The sequence below is a fragment of the Microchirus variegatus genome (genome assembly GCF_963457635.1).
Source record: "Microchirus variegatus genome assembly, chromosome: 7".
Lineage (NCBI taxonomy): Eukaryota > Metazoa > Chordata > Actinopteri > Pleuronectiformes > Soleidae > Microchirus > Microchirus variegatus.
In genome coordinates, this window is record NC_139808.1 from 29,234,069 (window position 1) to 29,255,089 (window position 21,021).

At 38.7% G+C, this 21,021-nt stretch overlaps 1 protein-coding gene across 1 annotated transcript in view; it reads right to left on the minus strand.

Annotated features, from left to right (window-relative positions):
- The window catches only part of stag1a (STAG1 cohesin complex component a), a 34,784-nt gene extending 19,727 nt beyond the window's left edge, over positions 1-15,057 (minus strand). The window contains exon 1 of the mRNA XM_083892324.1: positions 14,927-15,057. The gene's annotated coding sequence lies outside the window, so the exon portion shown is untranslated. The remainder of the gene's footprint in view (positions 1-14,926) is intronic.
- Between the last annotated feature and the right edge of the window lie 5,964 nt (positions 15,058-21,021).

Genomic DNA, 21,021 nt, shown 5'->3' on the forward strand with positions numbered 1-21,021 from the left:
AGACCCATATGTTGTCTTAATTACAAGTTTGACATTAGCCTCGGGCGAGAAAAACTAAAGAAAACATGAGCCTTATTGTAAGCTAACTTTGCTAATATATTTACACGTTGAAAACAAAATAACTATTAGCATAGCACACACTTCTGGAGTTGTAAAAGCCATTATTAGAACAGCAAACTTCCCATTTCACACACTGTTATTTTTTAATATTCCACATAACAGTGACAGTATCACTGCCTAAAGTGTTAGATCTGAGGGGGAAAAGGAGCCAAAATGTTATGTTTAATTCAGTAATGATGGAAAAGTAATGTGACTATAAAAGATTAAAGAATATAACGACATATAATTAAGGTAAAACACATTTGTAATTGGATTCTAGAGTCAAATTACTAACGACTCAGTTATAATTAATGGGTGCTTGCGTACGCGTGATGTATCCAGGAGTTCAGCGCGGTGCAAATCACATTTAAAGTCATAAATCAATTCCAATGTCAGTGGCTTTTATGAAGCGACAGAGAAGAGAAAACACTGTGCCAGAAAGAAAAAGATTTCCACCACCACCACTAACCCCCCCCCCCTTTTACCTCGCGGCTCTTTTCTTTCCAATTTCTGCTCTACAAAAAAAATCTGAAGTTTTCTGACAAATATTACTTTAAAAAAAACGACTGCTGATTCAAGGCCAACGTTCAAAAGAAAAAAAACACACTTTTCAAAGCACACGTTTATACCCGAGTGTCTGCACCATTATGTCCTCTCCATATACACCATATTATACATATATATATATTTTTCCTCCATTTCTCAGACAGAGCTGCTGTAGAAAAACTAGCCTACGCTGTCGGGGGCCGACAGCAAGGGGTATATCCGCGAACTTGTCCAATCCTCAACTTTCCAATATACCCAAAGTATACGCACTCGCACCTGCCACTAACTGTTTTAATTAATTATTAATAAATTCAACAAAATAACTGTTAAATATTATGATATAATGCTGACTACACTTTATACATGTTCAAAGTATCCATATAAACTCGATATTGAACACAGAATACCTGAACTCATAAATTTCTCTCTAGTTTTTAATAAAACTAGTTAACCTATTATACCTTGTTAAATATTATGAATATTAAAATGCTAACCACACCTGCCATATCTTCAAAGTGTCCAAATGTCATGAAAAAGCATACACTATGTTTATTCAATTTCATGAAAAAGCTACAATATGTTCAAACTTCAGATTCAATGCATTAATAAAGAAATGGAGGCTTAACTATTTTTTATATGATAATTAATAAATGTATATTATAATGTCATAAATATTATGAATAAGTTCTAAATAAACCCATGATATCCTCAATGTGTCCAAATGAGCTAGGGATCAAATATATATATATAATAGGGATAATTCTCAGGTGGTATGTGATGCAAAATTTGAAGCCAATACCTGCAATACTTTGGAAGATACAGGCGAAAATATTGTTTTTATATCATTAATTAATTAATTAATTAATTAACTAATTAATAATAATGGTAGACAGCTCAAAATCAATATGGATCATCTACAGGGGGTATGTGACCCATAAAAAAAAATAAGAAAATTAAAAACGCCTTTCCAGTTATCGCGTTAACGGCTAAAATCTGCGGACGCGCAAGACCGATTCCATAATATCCGCATTTCTCACGGATATAATAAATAGTTTTTCTCCTTCCTGACTTCCTCTCACACCTCAGAGCCTCCGTGGTCCCTGCTGAGTTTCTGCCGTTTCTCCTTACAACAATAACCTGTAATGCATCAGCTATAATTGGCCACACTATCTCAGGAGAATTGAGCGTAGTCAGCCTCTGATTCCAGCACTGAGAGGGGGGGGGGTGAGTACAACTGAGCGGCGCTCAAGACAAGATTGGATTCACAACGACTAACTGTAGAGAGACAGAGGGTTGCTCAGATACTGTACATGTCCTGTGTAAGTGTTGTCGTTAATAAAGACAGTTGAGACGCACATGTGTGTGTGTGTGTGTGTTCTATTTCTGTCTCTGCAGTCGATATTACAGGAGGACGTGAAGACGCTGGACCAACTGTGGGGGTTTAAGCTGCCCGGGGCTATGAAATTTCACTGTTTATGCAACCTATGAGGAATTATTATGTTATGATGTGATGGGACGAGGAGAGAAAGTTAGGTATAAAAGAGTTCTTAAGCATCTGTGGTGCAGAACCAGAAATACTACAGAAGCTTTTTTTTCACGATTAAAACATTTTTTCTCATCATTAAAAAAGTGAATAATTTTGCTCTGTGGACAAAAACGAGAACTTTTTCTGACATTTTATGATCCAAACGATACCTCGATTATTCGTGAAAATGATTGACAGATTAATTATGGAATATAATTCATTTAATTAGTAGTCATTTATTGTATTGAATATTAGATTTTTTAACTTATTAAGTTAGGAAGTTATCTGAGGAAATGTGTGGTGTTAGCTTAAAGTTATTTATCTATCTGTTAGCTTAAAGTTATCTGTCTATCTATCTGTTAGCTTAAAGTTATCTATCTATCGATCTATCGATCAGCTTAAAGTTATCTATCTATCTATCTATCTATCTATCTATCTATCTATCTATCTATCTATCTATCTATCTATTAGCTTAAAGTTATTTATTTATTTATTTATCTATCTATCTATCTAAGCTAGCTTAAAGTTATCTATCTATCTATCTATCTATCTATCTATCTATCTATCTATCTATCTATCTATCTATCTATCTATCTATCTATCTGCTAACTTAAAGTTATCTATCTATCTATCTATCTATCTATCTATCTATCTATCTATCTATCTATCTATCTATCTATCTTAAAGTTATCTATCTATCTATCTATCTATCTATCTATCTATCTATCTATCTATCTATCTATCTATCTATCAGCTAAAAGTTATTTATTTATCTATCTATCTATCTAAGCTAGCTTAAAGTTATCTATCTATCTATCTATCTATCTATCTATCTATCTATCTATCTATCTATCTATCTATCTATCTATCTATCTATCTATCTATCTATCTATCTATCTATCACAACCAAGCAAAATTGCCATGGAAACTGAACATTTTACGGGGTAAATGTGAGGAGTATTTCCTCAGGAATATACTCACGAGCTCGCAGAGCAAAACTCATAATTATGTAAAAAAGAGAGAGAGATTCTCACTTGACCCCGTTTCACTTCTAACTGCAGGAGTCTCAGAGGGAGGCTGAGAGAAATAAAAACACAAACTATTTCCAGCTGAAAACTTTTCATTTAGGTGTAAACACACACAGAAAAATCATTTTCCCATACAGCTCGCAGCGTTTTACCCTCGATGCAACATTAACCCTGAGATATCTGTGGTCCCTCAGAGCTTCAGCGACAAATGGAAAGGTTTATATACATTCATTAACTGCACAGGCAGCTATATATGCTACTATAAATGAACTAATGAGGTCTACAGTCAGACACAGCTGACACAAAGCAAACAGCAGAGGTTTTTTTCCTCTGCAAACGCAGCATTATAGAGCTCAAACTAACTGGCAACCAGGATCCAAAGCTGCTTAACTTTGTCTCTGCAGGCTCTGCACACACACACACACACACAGTGACCGAGCTGATGTGACACTGAGCTCTGACGTGGATTAACTTCTAACATCCCAGCGTTTTCCCTCTCAAACTCCGTTCCTCTCATTCAGAAACAGCTCGATGACTTCGGCGATTGAAGGTTATCTGCACTAATGGAAATGGAATCCCTGAAAAGCATTTGTCTTGGTTGGTTCCCATAGCAACGTGCCACTGTACGGACTCAAATAAAGGGTTTACCGCATTAAATATACACAGATATAATAATATACAAGTAAAAGACATTCACAACATACAAAAAAAGGCTACGATTTATGACTGAACTCTGCATTCTCTGGTTCCAGCGTCGTTTTAAACCTTCTTTTAAGACAAATGTGTGATGAATAAAGTAAAATAGAGAGCAGTTTGATGGTTTTCTCTCTTATAATGAACACAAAAATGCAAAAAAATTATTTTAAACCATCTCCACAAAGGGTTTCATCTCATTTCTTTAAATATGGAGCAAAGAAACCAGAAAATATTAACTTTTAAGAAGCTAAAACAATCAGAAAACCTAATCCTTGTTTTAATCGTTAAAAAAAAAAACTTAAAACCGATTAATCAATTATGAAAATAGTTGACAATTAATTTAGTAACGGATTAATCAAGTAATTGCTTGAGCTCTAATGTGGTTATTACGGTAATTTAACACGCACTGTAGCAGGAAGTCTGCAAATCACTTTCACCAGAGAGGAGGAAGTTTAATTGAATATTTTATTTTAAATATGATTTCAACTGTTCAAATGTGTGTTTTTCAGCATTTTAAATTGTTAATACACTATTTTAACATGCAGTAAAAATGGCAAATAGCTGCCAAATATTAAACGTTGTTCTGGACAAATGGGCAAAAGCACTTAGAGGATAATTTTCGGGCTCTTTTATGGTTAAAATAAGCAAACATTTGGAGACTTCAAGGTCTTAAAGGGTTTAGCTCTTCAAAGACAAACAGGAAGTTTGGTAAATAAAATGTCCAAAGTCATAAAAACATACATATATATATATATGATGACAAACCACTGCAGGACCTTCTGTTGTTGACAACTCACTGGTGAGAAGCCAGAATCCAGTCAACACTTAGTGATTTGTACAACATAGACTTCACTGCCTCGTCTTTTTGGTTTGTTTTTTTTTCTTTTTAAAAAATTGAAAATGCTCGAGTGAGGATTTCTGCTGCCGCTGCATCGTCATTCTACAGTCTGCAATATGTGAAGACACCGGGGAGAGAGTGAGAGAGTGAGAGTCACAGTTCAGATCTGATAAAGGAAATCATAAAGAGGCACAAATACAAGTGTGTGCAGTGGTTGTTAGAGGCTTCAGAGGCTTCAGTGGACGGATAACAGACAAATGCAGATAATCTCCATCTTATTACTTTGAGGTCAGCGTTCAACTGCCTTTCAGCCATTCATAAACTCTACAGTGAATATCCACATGAATAAAATGCAGTATATTCAACCATTTGTGGTTCAAAAATTGATTCATTTTTATTTTAACCTTTGCAGATTTCACAGTCTTTACACCACTGGAGATCCCGGAAATACAGACCAATTACACACTATTGCACTATTTCTAGATTTACTTGGCAATGCTAATATTGGGCTTTTGTGTCGACATTAATAATGTATAACCATTCACTAAATTTGTGCAAAAAGAACCAAAAGTATGGTGGCCCTGAGAGGTCAAGGCGCTGCGAATCCCACAACACGACGCATTAAGAAAAACGTGCTGCAAATATCACAACACAACAGAAGTGTTTCCAGGGGACACTTGAAAGTGATACACGTCTCGTGGGTAAGTTTATAACATTAAAGTCACACAGGATGCCTAATTTATAACTTTAAATGACGTTATTTTTGAACCCTTTTTAAATCTAGACTACTTTTGGTAAGTGTTCTTTTCGATGTCTGATGCCGCAGAGGTTTTATTTCGAAAACCGGATGTCCCGGTCCTTCCTGTCCGCTCGTTCGGGATCGTTTCAGTGCATTTACCACAGCTCGACCGCAGTTGTGCATCACTTTCAAGTGTCCCCTGGAAACACTTCCGTTGCGTTGTGGTATTTTGCAGTGCCTTGACCTCTCAGGGCCACCGTACAAAAGTCTTTCAGGTTACAAACTGCTCTATCGTCACACCTGTGTCTGTTATAATTTGGTGCTAAGCAGGTAAGCTAGTTTTGGGTGATCTCTGAACGGCGACACGGATGAAGAAAACCTTGTTATCTTTACTCCAATATTGAATATCGACGCGTGTTCTGACGACTGTCAATAAAGTTCTTTCACAGCTCTGCTCAGCAAACTAAAGCTTTTGAAAACACGGCTCCACAGAGCGAGCGTGGACCACAGAAACGCTCTCACACTGGGCCACAAACTCCAGCCTCAACCACAGAGACAATCCTTCAGACTGCGTCACGCTGCTGCCAATGAATTCCATACATAGTGAGAGCAAAGAGCCCTGGAGGGGCCGACTGTGGAACGCCTGCTTTAACCACATTATGATTATATCGCGTGGAGGATTTAGCCCTCCGACACACATAAGTCACCAAATCCACACACACAGCCATCTGTTATTGTCACTGTACGCTCGCGCTCAGCAGCATTCAATCCAGATTGTAGTGGTGGTGGTGGTGGGGGGGGGGAGGAGCTGATATCATCTCTGCTGCAAATGTGTGGTTTTTCCACTCTCCGGAGAAACTGACAAACGACCTCAGATAAATAGATAAGAAATGAAAGGTTTGAAAAGGTGTTAGAGAGACGGAGAGAGTGTGACAACAGTGAGGATTATTATTATAGCTCCTTCTTCCTATATTTTAAGTCTGAGCTTCGGTCTAATAAAGAGAGACAACGGTCAAGGACGACACACACACACACATTATTACGTCCTAATGACCTAGTGCCACACTGTAGACTCCACTGGAGCGCGAGAAAGCTGCTAATCTGAGAAGGCAGATGTCATCAGGGAGAATAAGAAGAGCTCAGATAGAGACGGAGGACGAAGACGACGAGGGAGTCGGTCAATTTAAAAGAAGCAGAGCGTGGAGCGAGCGCAGAAAATATCATTTCAGCGAGAGTTTAGATCACAGGAACATTTTCGAGGCCATGTGGTGACATTTAGGAAACACTAAATAATGTGATTATACTGACAGATCATGGGGAGCTAGCATCGTTAGCTAGCACAGCAAAAAGACCAGGATTCGCGGCCAAGGTTATTATTATAGTTTGGAAATATTCATCTTTACTAAGTGTTTCAGTTTGCTTTTTTTAAAATTTCAGTTTAGTTTTAGCTAATTCAACAAATGATTAAGTCGTTTCAGTTTAGTTTTAGTAGGGATGTGAATCTTTGGGTGGCAAATTATGGCATCAAAACAATAGAGTTTGTATAAGATAATGTGATAATGTGATCACACAAAGGCAAACTTAAGACGTTAGTTAACATTTATTCATTCAAAACAAATAAAAACTTACTCACTGTACAAAAAAATTACTTTAGCATAAATAAAAGCTTAGGCTAGCTGCCTTTTCTCCAAGAAGTTACAAAAATAAACTGTACACAAATAACACAAACTGGTGTTTTGTGTGGTTTTTCAAAATAGAAACTTCAAAAATTAAAAATTAAAATCGATTTTTGAAGTTTATGAATCGATTTTTCCCCCACCCAGAAGTTTTAGTCTTAGTTTTTCAAGTATTCAGAGAAAAGCCTCGACTTGAAGACACTGAAAAGGACAAAAGAATGTGACACCAAATATTGATTATAAAAATTAAATCCTTTCATTTCATTCTTCAAAATCAAGAGTCAAACTTCAATGTCTGTATTCCAGAATAAAGTTAGGGAAATTTTTTTATTTATCTACCATTCAGTTTAGTTTTGCTTTGTTTGTTGTAGTTTTTAATATAACTACATTATTTTTTCGCTGCTAATTTGACTTTTCGTTAACTACAATAACCCTGGTTCACGCCACCCATGTTCTCCAGTTCCAACCCACAGTCCAAAAAACATGCAGAGTTTAAATGGTTAAATCTAAATTTGGCGGTAGACGATGAATGAATGAACGAATGAATGAATGGTAGCTCGTTAAATGATGACTGGCACTTGCATTTAAAACAATACACAAATAAGCAAAACAACACAAACTTAAACCAGGAAAATGTCAGATTCTCTGCGGGTAAATAATCTGTGGTCGTAAAAAAGTGACACAAATCCAGTAAATCTGCTCAATGCGAACAAGCTGCATAAAACTATACTATATATATAATAACTGTAACTCATTTGCTGTCAATGCTATGAAGAATAATAAAGATTTGTTTTTTGCAGTTTGCAGACCGAGGAAGTTTCACCAACCAACGTTTACAACCACTTCATTCTCACTGTGTGCAGCCACAGAATGGACTTGGCACAGGTCTGCAAATCAATATGAAGTAAGAGCGTGGACCAAATAGTACGCACTGTCGACACACACACACACACACACACACTGCCCAGGCTTATGCCGAGGAGGAGGAGGAGGAGGAGGTGTTTGCTTGCAGTCGGCTGCTGACCTCAACTTCAGGATTTGCAGGGTCTGCTCCGGAGCCAAATTTAGAACATACATAAAATCCAAATAATGAGTCAAAGCTATAACCTTTACTTATCCCCCCCAACAATAACAGCAACAGCCCACAGAGACTCGTAAAGCCACGATACGCTATTGAAACTGGAGACAAATGTGGAGATCAATAAAATATCATAATCTCTGTGGATTAGAGAGCGCACGGATACATTTACACAGCGCTGAATCAAAGCTTTTTGGCCAATGCCTCCAAAATAAATTATATCCACAAAACTACACTATTAGGTGAGGCTGAATCATGAATTTTCCCATCTAGACTTTAGTGATTTTTGCTTTTTTCCTACTGGTTCCACGACTCCTAATTCTTGTGTTTTTCAGTCATCCAAACAATGTTAGCATGCTACAGAAGGACAATAATCTCCTTATATTGTCTGTGTTTGTTGTTACGTTAGCTCTCACAGTGAAACGTGAACGTACGCAGACCTGAATCTGCCACCTGACATCGAGGCGTATTATTCACACCAATTTAATCCCTGCCCTGTATTCACACACACAGAGAGAGAGAGAGCGTGGAAAGTGCTGATGACGACCTTTTCTTTGAGCCATCTGTCTGCGGCTCAGTCTATGATGAAGTGTTCCCGCCAACAAAAGCCTCCCTACGTTACAGCTGCTGGTGTGAAAATGAAGTGCTGTCCGTGTCAAAGGGAGCAGGTGGAAGCAGCAGGTACAGGACTGAATGCAGTATTTGCGATACAATGGGTAAAAGGAAAATCATCCGTTTACGTTCATTTCCAACAATTTCTTAACTTTTGCCGTGAATTTCATAATGACTTAAGGTTTTAAGCTAGCAGGACGCCATAAAGTCGCTCCATTTTTTCCGTCCGTTTTCCCCGCTAGCTTGGCTAAATCATGTTTGTTTTTAGCCATCATGTTTGTTTCCTGACGGAATCTCGCGTAAACCGCGCTTAGCTCACATCTCGCATTACATTGGATTGGTGGATTTTTCCGTGGTCGGACGCCGTTATTGGTGGAATATCTGACGTCTCTGTGACCTTTTAACACTGTTTACAGAAAAACGACAGAAAGCCTGATAACTATAGGAGTATTTGGGAGTTTTTTTTGGATTCTTTGGTGCCGATAACTGTTGCTGAACCGCGGGGAAAAACAACAACAAAAATGTTAGCATGGCGCGACCGGCGAGAACCAAAAGAGGTCAAATTTGTCTGGTTCCTTTGAGTAAAAAAGGTGGATAATTGGATGTTTACAGTTGCTAATGTCCTTTATAATATGAAGGAAAAAATTAGCTTTTTGCTTCGTTACGAAGTTACTTGAGAAAAATGAGGAACATCTCCAGAGTAACCGTGTAAGAATAGCATCACAAACACAGAGCTAATACAACTGTGAGCATATTAATACATGAAAGATTAACAACATTGAATAAGTAGACAATAAAAGCTGGTTTAGGGAAGAGCAGAAGCAGCATAAGTAATAAAAATAATAATATCAATGCCCTAAAAACAATAAACACTTGGTCATTTCAGTTGGACTGAACAACGTATGAGTATAGCATAGTATATGGTATACGGTTTGTTATAAATATGATCGGCCATGGTGTTCAAGGGCAGAATTGTATCGTAAAAATAACAGAAAAGGGCGTCGCTAAGAACTTTCAGGTGTAGAATGTTCCACGTCTTGTTTTATGAGCTTCTGCTTCTGACATAAAAAACCTTTCCAACAACTACTACAGCCGTCAGTGACGTCAAAGCGACGGCAATTCCCTGTTTTTTATGCAAAAGTACCGGAATATTTTCCATAAAAATCAATATAAATGAAAATGGCAAACACTCCATCACGTGAGAATACCACAGAGAAATCAAACACCTCTGGAACACCACCACAGATCGTCTCATTACCGCTCAGCCTGACAGCTGAACAGCATCGCTTAATCAAATCCTCCTCCTTCCTGAAACAGATTAAATTGGTTGGGCGACGTATTATCTGACCATTTAGCACAACTTGGAAACTTCGAAACATTCTCATATTGTACCAGACGAAAAACCAACCATTCTGAATCACAGCCAGCGTGCAGTGGGATTTTTGATTCCACGCAGGAAATCAATCTTTTCCTCATTGTTATGTGTGTTTGAGCGTCAACAAAGGAACGCTTGCCAAGTTCTACATAACCTTGGCTTTGTGATTTTTGCATGGCTTGGTGTAGTAGTGGTTTGGGCTCTTGCCTTTGCAGCATGAAGAGCCCAGGGAGGTTCGAGCATCCGTGTCAAATTTAAGACTTTTTAAGACTTTTTTAAGACCATAATGAATACAATTTAAGACCCATTTCAAATCCAAACTGGCAAAAGGAAAATTGGAGCCACAAATGGTTCAACTTGCAATTTCGGCTTAGCTGTGGGCTTTCATGAAGTTTTCTCCGCTGCTATGCTAAGCTATAGTATACTAGCTAGTGGTGATCGATAAATTGTCACCGGGGAAAAACAGGTGACCTACTTTAGTCCTGTGTTGTAGTTATGTTATCGCATCCTCAAAAACAGAAACATATCAAAGCGAGACTGAAGTTTATGCATGTTTTAAATAAAAGTAACGTTAATAGATTTTTAAGACCTTTCAAAATTGTATTTAAGACCTTTAATGAGATTTTAGGAGAATTTGAGACATTTTAAGGCCTTAAATTTAAATTATTGGATTCAAGACTTTTTAAGACCCCCGCAGATACACTGTATGAGCGTGAATGGTTGGTTGTCTCTATATGTGGCCCTGCGATGCTGACATAATAGAAACAGAGGTTTAAATAATAATAATACGATATATTACTGCGGCTTATCAATCTCTGCATTATCCTCCCCTGATTCACAGCTTTAACTTTAGTCTGAGCTGCTCCGGCGTGAGCCGACAGTAAAGTAAACAAGTTCACAAGAACAGGAAACCACAACACAAAGGCCTTGAACCAGCCAGCGGTGACAAAAACTGGTTTTCACACAGACAACACAACACAACGCAGGCTTGTTTTAGTCTCTCAGTCATTTCACACAGGAAACCAAAGTGTGAACCGCATCTGCTTGTCGCTTATATTACACTTGTAAGACTAATTATACATTTTTCGGATTCCACCGGGACGTTAAATGCAGGATTTTCACATCAGCATAATATGGGATTGTAATTAACTCGATTAATAAATGTTCCGTTGACTTTACTGCTGAAAGCTGGGAAACAATTTGAACGAGAAAGATCCTTTCAAACCAAACGTCCGTGTCGCTGTGTGTAATAGCGTCTGACAAATGTCAAGTCCATTACATAATCTCCTGAGCTGTGTCATTATAAGCACACAGTTAAGAGTCTCTAATCCAGGACTATCAAAAGGCACATTTGTACTCCAAAAACCAGTTCTACATGCTCTTTAGTGTGGATAAAATAAACAATTAAGACACTAAATATCATCACATCATAGTCTTTTATGAAGAAATTGCCCAGCTTACTATGGGAGAGCAAATGCAACACAACACAGAAAGGAGAAGCAACAGCAGACACCTACAGTACAGTATTTATATATATGTCTAAGCAGAATGTCAGCTTTTAACTCTTCAACTCCCAAAGGCAAGGACACACTGCTGCTGCTGCTGTGTCACTGAATATTCATCAGTGTGCAAACAGTGATGAATATTTGCACAATTTCCTTCTAAGATGATAAAGCGAAAGAGGATTCCTCAATACAAGACACAACAGACACACACACAGATGAACTGTACAACTATTATTGACATCATCAATTAATAATAGACAATTGTTTTCTCGATCAATGATGTCTTTGTTAAATGGGGCAAAGAAACCAGAGAATATTCTACATTGAAGAAGCTGGAAAATCAAATCTGAACGTTTGTGTTAATTGCTGACAAACACTCAAACTGATTATTATCTGATTATTAAGATAAATTGAGTATTAAATAAGTAATTGATTGATCAAATAATTAAGACTACAGATTCTATATGAACTACAGTGAACTACAGCCTTACAGGTGAAACTACTGCGCACTGTGTCATCAAAACACAACACTGTGTGAGGGACAAGGGGTCAAAGGTCACACAGAGTGCATGCTGTACTCGGTGGATATATTTGCCAGTATATTTGAGAGAAAATGGGTAATCATTTCTGGTTAAATAATTTCATCCTGATGCCGAAAGACAAACATCGTCATTGCTTCCATAAGATTTACAACATACAAGGTTTAACGAAACCCCCATAGATTAGTGGGAGATTGATTATGTAAAGAAACGGCAATGAATCCCGGCACTATTTTTTGTTGTTGTTTTTAATCGAAACACAGCAACATCTGGCAAATGATCTATAAAAGTACAGGGACAACATGGAGCAACGGAGGCTGTGTTAGAAGCAGGATTACTAGAACGTTTACGTCAGTGATTTTTCCTCAAGAAAAATGATTTTTAGCAATCAAAATGTGCATTTTAGGGGTTTTAGTTGTCACTGAAAAATGAATGAGAAAAGACGTCCTCTCATCTTCCAGTTTAGTACGGCAACAAACATTTATTTTCATCATTATCACTTGGTGTGTAAAATTATCAAATGTCTAAAGTTCAGTTTGTTTTTAACCTAATTGAAACTAATATTGGTTTTATTCATACTGCTTATATGGTTTGTTATGTACTGTAAAAGCACTTTGTAAACTGTTGTTTTTCAAAGGTACTATACAAATAAAGGTATTATTATTGTCAAAATAGTTGGTGATTATTTATAATTTTACAAGTCCACTGGCATTGAATTGATAGTTGTAGCACTATTCTTGTAACCTTTGTCTTTATTTGGCCAAAATGTGTTGGTTTAGTTGGGATTTTCTGGGAGAAGTCAGTTATGGCCCAGGGAAGAAATCAGATTGTTACATACACTTGGGTTGAATAATAATAATAATAGTAATAACTAGAATGCATTTCCGGGGGAACTGCAGAGGGGTGCATTTTGCTAATGCGAGCAGCTCGTGGAATAGGCTGTGCTTCTGATATACGACTTAACTTCCTGTTTGTCGGCTACGCCGCTGATTTCCTCTGGCTGTGACAGGCAGATGCTTCCGAAAAAACAAAAATCATTCTGGTAACTTTTGTGAGGCTTGGTCCGAGGATCGCGTACGTCAAGTTTCGTGAAGATCGGCCATACGGTGAAAGTTTAGTTTTGCTTTCCATTCAATCCAATATGGCGGAAGAGCGACAAGGGTCAGTAACGCTAGCTTCAATAGGCTACGCGCACAACGGAACTTCCGCCTAGAAACCGTGGCTTCCGGTACGTCGTGTTGTGATTTCCTGGAGACGCTAGCGAAGTGCTAAGTCGTAGAGACAATTATATGCGTAAAATTTGCAGATTTCGGATACAAGAGACGATTATCGCATCATAAAGTCAGAACGTCAGCCCCGACATTGTTGTGTACGATAAACTTTCATAGGTTTCCGGTGGAGCCGAATGGATGGTGAGGGTGCGGCGGGACGACTTCACACCTGCCAAGTTTGCAGCCGGAATTTCAAAAAGGACTATTTTTTGTTGTAAGATAGTCGTACGTACGACTTTTAAAAAAAGCAGAAACGTTCTAGGAGAAGGAGCTGACCAGCTGGCTGACAGGAATAAGAAAACTTGAGAAGGACAATAGTGTGCTTGCACTAATAATACCAGACGTGTGAGTGATTAACACATTTCCTTCCTTGTTCTGCAGGAAACACTGACAACACAATGACGAACGCACGTGGCTGATTGTAAACACTGACCCACTATCATCTCACTGCTGAACCCAGCTCAGATCAGACAGACAGCAGTAGCAGTAGCATTAGCACTGGAGCCTGTGTGAACCTGTAGGGCTGCTGCTGCTGCTGGAGCCCACCCCCCCCCTAATGTGACTCACGTTTCCCCCGCTCACTGGTGCTTGCTTCCCGCACAGAAAGCATGCAAAAGTCAACATATTCACAATGCAACCCACGTGCTGCTGCACACAACAACAACACGTCCGCGTGAATAAGTCATTACTACTCTGGAAACTTGAAAGCAGAGAGGGGAGGAGGGGGTTGGAGGTGATGCTGATGTTGACAGGGGGGGGGGGGAAGTGGCATCTTTTATATGCAATAATATATGTGTGTGTGTGTGTGTGTGTGTGTGTCATAAAAGAAAACAAGTAGTAAAGTCAACAGCTGCACACACACACACACACACACACACACACACACAGAGGAGGCAGCAGTGCAGCGCTGTACAGTCATAACACGGCTGTGTGAATGAGAGGAGGCGGGTGATGATGCTCTGAGAGCCGCCGCCGCCGCTGCCGTGTAAAGAAGCGAGAAAAACACGTCACACCGCACGGCTCTTTATTTGTTGACAAGCCGAACTCCGGGTTAACAAAAGGCCCCGCAAACACAGCGGATGCTGCGGCAACCGTTATGCTAGTTGTCTCGCCGAATTGTTGTTTTTTCCCCTCTCTCTCTCTCTCCTTCTGTGGAGGAGGAGGAGGAGGAGGGGGGAGCTAGCATGTTTAGCTAGCAGCTCCGCTAGGCTATCATGTCAGTGAGGAGCAGAGAGCGAGTGTGTGTTAGCACATTCAGCCTCCGTTAGCCGCTAGCGCCCATCCCCCATCCCCGAGCAGCCTTTCCACCGTCTGTGTCCACCATCTTTAATCCGTGCCCCGTCTCCTCCTTCTCCCCTCAGCGCACAAAACACGAGCGAAAAAACCACCGGGCACTCACCTTCAGCGACCATCGCGGAGTCGATTATCACCTCGCGGAGCGATAAATCAATTTTGTGGAAAATAACAGTGCGTATTTTTAATATGGGATATTTGGCCGAGCGAGCGGAACCGCGCCTTGAGAGAAGAGCAGCAATCCTAAACCGCCATCTGGTGGTATTTCCCTCTCTGTGATGCAGCGCGAGCGGCGCAGCCTCAGACCGACACACAGCTGCCCCCTGGCGGACACACCGGGCGGCGGCGGCGGACACGCGCCTCGGGCGAGCGCGGGAGGGGGGGAAATGGGGGTGCGCGCAGAAGCCCCGTACCATATGACTGTCACGGGGACGCGCACAGTGCATTAAAAATCTAACTTTTATATATTTAATGTATGTATATACTTCTCCATGTGTGTGTGGGTATACTTTTATTGTATGACCTGTTTATTTTTGTTGTATTTTATATTTCTACAGTATTTTTATGGTTTTATGGTTTGTTCTCACACGTTTGTATGTTTAATTTATTTATCGCTGATGTATTCTTGGTTTCAGCTGTTGTTGTTTTCAAAGTGCTTTATAAATAAAGTTGGATTGGATATTAAACACCTTTAATTTATAGGTTGCTATAAGGAACAGGAGAGTGCATTAAAATCACTTCATTTGACACTATATATACATATATATACTCCTCCATGTGTGTGTGTGTACGTTTATAGTGTTATTGTATGACCTGTTTATTTGTGTTGTTTTCTATATTTTCTACAGTGTTTTATTTACCCATACATAACAGCACTTGGTTTCAGCTGTTGTTTTTAAAGTGCTTTATTAATAAAGTTGGATTGGATATTAATAAATACCTTTAACTGTGTATTATCTTGTCTCTTTGTGCTCATTCTTTGTAATTGCAGTAATTGTTTATTAATAAGTTAATAATTCAAACTCAAACATCGTTAATTCGTGGGATTATTTACACTCAAAAACACCTTAAATTTAAACTACTTTATTTTTAAGCAGACTAATAACACCAAAACCCTATATCATATATAACTCTATCTCTTTATAGGTTGATAAGGAGTGCATTAAAAATCAAACTTTGTATGTATACACTTCTAATAATATACTACTATTATACTATTTGTGTTGTTTTTTATATTTTATACAGTATTTTTATGGTTATTAGGTCACACGTTTGTGTTTTATTTATTTATTGCTATATATAACACTGTTTTTAGTTCTTCATAAATAAAGTTGGATTGGATATTAAATACCCTTTAATTGTGTATTATCTTGTCTCTTTATGCTCATTCTTGTACAGTAATTGTGTTTTGACACGTTTATTAATAGGTTGTTTGTCGAACTCAACCATCATTAATTCATGGGATTATTTACAAAAACGGCCCAATTGCTTTCCTTAAATTTAACTTAATCTCTTGTTGTTGAGTTTGTTATGCAGCAATAACAGCAAAAGCACATATCATACAGTTATATGTCCTTCATATAAAACTTATCCTGTTATAATATAACGTTTTTTTCTTTCCTGACACGTGCAAAGAGTTCACTCGACCTTTAAGCGAAGTTTGGACGCTTTGGTTTGTGTTTTATCGTCTCAGCGTCTTCACCTGAGACACAGGAAGAGTTAGTGTTTCACTAAAACTCTGCAAACGTTCATTCATCTCCATAAGGTCATTGGTCTGGAATGTGGACGTGGACACAAACACAATCACAGGCAGGACGGAGCTCACATTACTGACTCTGACACAGAGAGGCCTGATAACGCTGGGAAACAATGAGACAGAGAGGCTTCACTTAATTATATTAGACCCACATGCAGAGTCATTAAGTGCATATCAAATACCTGCACACACACACACACATACACACACACAGCAGTGCATAAAGCAGTGTTTTATAGCATTGTTGTTTGCCATAGCAACAGCATGTCGCCATGAAACCTGTGCCAGACCCTCCCTAAAGGGGTATTACACACACACACACACACACACGGTTATTATTCTCTAATCATTAGTGTAATGAGGCAGGTGTGTGTGTGTGTGTGTGTGTGTGTGTGTGTGTGTGTGTGTGTGTGTGTGTGTGTGGCCTACAATAAAGAAAATAAAGTTGTCATATAATTATTTTCAAATTGTTCCCCAGAGGGAAAACTGAACCGAGTGTAATCTAAATTGAATGTAATTATGTTTATTGTGCAGCGTGTTTCGACACTTAGGAGAAAAGAAAATAAATAAGAAAGAAAAACTGTCAAATTGAATGTTTTTCTACAGTTAATTCAATTCACGAGTGACAGAAATGTCTTATTTTTTAGCTAATTTGAACCTGAGAATATAGTTCTCAACTCTTCACACACATGCATACATATAAATATATATATATATATATACATATATATATACATATATATATATATATATATATACTGTATATACATGTGTAGTAGAACTTAATTCAGTCACACAGTCAAAACTAAAGTCCATATACACACCTGTCCTATGTTATCTCCATAATATGCTAACCCTATGAAAAAACACAGATAAAATACAGACCTCAAAATTAGCATTTTTCTTTAACTTTGTAGTAAAAACAAATCCTCAAATTTAAAAATATTCAAATTTAAGACCACAGTCTTCATGATTCAAACATAAATAATAACAAATAATAATAATAACTAGGAGCGCTCGTAGGACTCACAGTAACTCGTCATATCCGATGACTACGAGAAAAATCACGTTGTTCTGTTTACGTTAAAGCTTCAAAAAGCGGAATTTTAAAGTACTTTAACGTCAACTTTGTCGGAGCGCTGAGGCCACGCCTTTTGACGCAGAGAAAACCCTTTGACAAATTTGAATCATTAACGTGTCCAGAACACATGTACCGAGTTTGACGCGGCGAGCTCAAACGTGCTAGGGCTCGTTCGTTCAAATGCATAGACTAGCCGTTTTTTTGTTGTTGTCCAAAATGGCCGACTTCTGGGTGGGCGGAGCTAATGGAAGTACGTTAGAAATTTGTTTGGAATCGTGAGAGCAACACGTTTACCAAGTTTGGTTAAAATCGGAACAACTATGTGCGACATAGACACGATAGAAAAAAAAATCCAAAATGTTGTGTTTTACGCAAATATAAAATTTAGTGTTTTACGCAAATTTTGACCACTTTCTCTAGTGTCAAAAAATTCTGAAAAAAATCATCAAGAAACTTTGGAGTAAGCCCGATACACTTACCAAACTTCGTCCGATTCGGACTACTTTTGTCTGACCATGACCTGACCTCTGGGGGCGCTATAGAGCCCTGGGGCTACGTACAATTAATATAGAGGCTGTAAGAATATGTGCAACATAGACGTGTCTTATATCACTTTTCACCAACTATAGAAACACAAATTCTCAACATATTTAAAATTGGATTGAATTTTTGTAATTTGTGAAACACGTCACAGTTCAAAGTTCACGTGGTTCGTTTTTACGTACAAAATATTTAACTAACAGTCTATTTTTGTGACTTTTTGTGAATTATTGCTGCTTTATATCACTACTAAAAATGAATCATCACTTTGTCGCAACAACAAGATAAGAAGACATTTTTTAAAGTCTGAATATGTGACCTATGAACACACTCACACACACACACAGGATGTCCATATAAGGAGTTGTGTCTTCTTCCCACGGCAGATTTACTTTAATTAAACGAGGAAGTACGGGTAAAATGAACAAAATCACTGAGTTACAGGACATTTTTATCTCCTTTTGAAGATTAAAATAAGCAAAAAATTTAAAGTCAAGGCAAATTCTGGATCCACACTCACACACACACACACACACACAGAGATGCTCAGTATGCAGCATAAAGAATGCAGCAAAACTTTTTTTCCCCCCTGCGTAACCATGGAAACAGAGAGGCCGTCTGGTTTAAAGTCAGCGGCGGTGCAAGTCAAGGTAATCGCAGGTTATCAAAAACACACACACACACACTCCTGTGATGATGCTCTCACACACATTTGTTGATTTAATCCCAGCTGGATCACGTCATGTGACGTCTGGACGGTGATTCAATAAAGTCTTTTTATTTACGTCTGCTCTATTTTTAATTTCCTGTGACCTTGCATCGCATGATTTTCCCTAGAGTTGAATTTACTCAGCTTTAACCCCATGTTGGGGAAAAAACCCATTCCACTTTTGCAGCGTCATCCATTAAGCATCATCCTCCTGACTCACACACACACACACACACTCACACTCCACCCAGTTCCTGCTGATGTTGACCCTCGTCGTGTTTTCCTCCCTCCCCTCGGTGATGAATGTCCTGTCCGCGGTTTGTGCTTCGCTTATTTCAGCCCCTGCTGTATTAATGAGAACAAGGACCTTAAGCTTTGAGTATAACGCTCACCACGGAGCTGAATCACTCTGTAAAACCTGGTAATTTAGCATAAGAGCAGATAAACTGTATGAAAATGGAAAATCAGCGTGAAATGAGCTCTTATCCCCCCCCCCTCTGCAGCTCCTCCCCGCTAACAGCTAACAGCTCTTCACCTCTTTATTCATTATCACAGGAAGTCACCCCGACCCCCCCTCCTCCCTGGAGGCTGCACACACTCCAAATATGATGAAGCCATTCCTCAGTGAAGCCGCCCTGGACCGGACCGGACTAGACTGGACTGGACTGGACTAAGGTAGAGCGCTAGCTTTAAATAGCTGCGTCCGTCACCATGGAAACAACAGCAGCAGCGTATGCATGCTCGTCCTCAGAGAGGACGTGTGTGTGTGTGTGTGTGTGTGTGTGTGTGTGTGTGTGTGTGTCAGGTAGAGTACGTACATGGTCTGTAGGCTAGCTGCCTTTTTCTCCCAGAAGTTACAGAAATAAACTATACACAAATAACACAAACTGGTGTTTTGTGTGGTTTTTCAAAATAGAAACTTACATTTTTTTCTTTTTTTTTTTCAAAAATCGATTTTTGAAGTTTATGAATCGATTCAGAATCGTGGATGATTAGAATCGCGATTCCTATGTGAATCTATTTTTCCCCCCACTCCTAATAGTCTGTATTTATATTGTTCTTCTGTATTCTTGAAAACTGGATATTGGTGTAAAAATGCTTATTTATCAATAAAAACCCATTTTAGCTGTAGCTTTAAAAAGGTCAAAGGTCAAAGGGTCAATGAGTGGGACCTGTATCCCTCACTATAGTGCTATGAGTTGCGCTACTTTTTTAGTGTGTGATCTCACCAGAGTGCCGGCCACTGATTGGTCAGAGTTCCATCACAGGAAGAGAGACGTCTGACACGAGAATCAAAGCCGAACAACGCCGAACTGTAGATGAGTTAAAAAGACTTAATCCTTAAAAATGTGACTTAATCTCTATCGATTACCAAGTGGAAATGTCTAAAATCTCCATATTTAACACAGGAGTCCTGACCTGAGAGCAGCAGCAGCAGCTGGAGGCCTTGTTGTTGTTGTTGTTGTTGTTATTATTAATAAACAGAGCGATGGTCAAAGCTCACACCAGTGCAGCCACGGCTGCAGCTGCTAAAGGTTAACACAGAGTGAATGAAAGCAGAGGAAATGGCAGCGAAATGCCAAACCACTTAGTGTCAGCTTTACAAGGAGATGGAAGCACAAGTGGAGCCCGAGAGGGTGTGGCTACAGGTGGAACTGAAGGTGGTGGTGGTGGGCGTGGCCTCTCCATCTGTACCAGACGCGACACTTCCTGTTATGAAGGCTTAAGGTTCAACAGGAAGTAGCTGCACAGAACAAAATCAGGTTTCTGGTACAGATGATGTTACTCTAGCGCGTTTTTACCGCTACATACACTCTTAGAAATAAGGGTTCCAAGAGGGTTCTTCAACAAGGGCTGAGGTTCTACCTGGAACCATTTGCTTCTTTAAAAGGGTTCTTGGTAAAACTAATAGTTCCAGTAAGAACCATTTTGATCCAGAGAACCCTTTAAAAGCCCTTTCCTGGATAAAGGATTTTAAAAGGGTTCGTATAAGCTTAAAATTTTTTGGTTTTATTGGTTTTATTTTTTTTAAAAACATTCATTATTTATATGTTACCTCTAGAACACCATTGCCGGGTGCAAATAAATTGATGTGATTTTCATGAAAACCAAGTT